Source organism: Otolemur garnettii, unplaced genomic scaffold (assembly GCF_000181295.1).
Source record: "Otolemur garnettii isolate 467f Iridium unplaced genomic scaffold, OtoGar3 scaffold00230, whole genome shotgun sequence".
Lineage (NCBI taxonomy): Eukaryota > Metazoa > Chordata > Mammalia > Primates > Galagidae > Otolemur > Otolemur garnettii.
The window spans coordinates 478,422-479,470 of record NW_003852625.1 but is presented as its reverse complement, the minus strand read 5'-3'; the positions used below and the strand labels follow the sequence as shown (position 1 = coordinate 479,470).

General features: G+C 34.3%; 1 pseudogene; it reads left to right on the top strand.

Moving 5' to 3' along the window:
• LOC100958559 overlaps window positions 1-1,049 on the top strand; it is a 58,636-nt pseudogene that overhangs the window by 31,649 nt on the left and 25,938 nt on the right.

Here is a 1,049-nt window from a genome sequence, read left to right as displayed (position 1 = left end):
CCTGGGTGTGGTGGAAACACCAACAGAGGAGAAGCAGTCACTCCTGAGACACCTGAATCAATTGTCATTTTGGGCACATGTGAACTGCCATGGCTGAGCCAGTTGCCTTTCCACAGGGCTCCAAATTTCTCAGGGGTTAATCTCTGCTCAAGACTTCCTCCTTCATAAATATTCCTCCTTATTTTGCTCCTCACTTTATTCCTTTGGAAACTCCAGTAGGTACTAGAACTTTTTCCTCAGTTACACCTGGGCTTTTTAAAAAATTTTTTCATCTAAAAGTTTTCTTCTTTCTGAAATAATCTGCTGACCGATGTCTCTAACTATATTACCTCTCCATTACATTGCTCTTTTATAACCATGCCAACCTCTCTCTTATTCTTTACCCTTGAGAATCTGTACTCTAGTCTCCATTTCTACAATTTTGATATTTCAAGATTGTGAAAATAATGAAATCAGGTATTATGTAACTTTTGAATTTTTCTTTACTCTGTATCATTTCCTTGGAGATTACACAAGTTATTATGTATTTCAATAGTTCATTCCTTTGATCTGATAGTATTCAACCATAAAATGTGCCACAATTTATCCATTCTCCTTATAAAAAACATCCATACTGTTCCCATTTGGGGGCTATTACAAAGAAAAGTACAGTGAGCATTTATGTATGTTGTGTGTACGTGTGTGTGTGAACCTAAGCTTTAACTTATTTGAAATACCCAATACTATAATTTCTGGGCTTGTGTAATAGAGCAAGTCAATTTTTAGTTTTAAAATAAACTGTAAAGCTACTTTCTAGAGTGGCTGTACAATTGTGCATTTTATATAGAAGGAGAGAGATGGCTGTGGCTATAAAAAGTAGAATTATGTGATGGAACTGTGCTTTACTTTGACTATGATGATGGTTGACATGAATCTATACATGATACAATTACGTGGAACTAAATACACGTATACATACACATAAGTAAATGCAAATCTGGCAAAATCTGAAAAAAATCAATGGATTGTATCCATGTCAATATGTTAATTTGATATTATAGTTTTGTAAA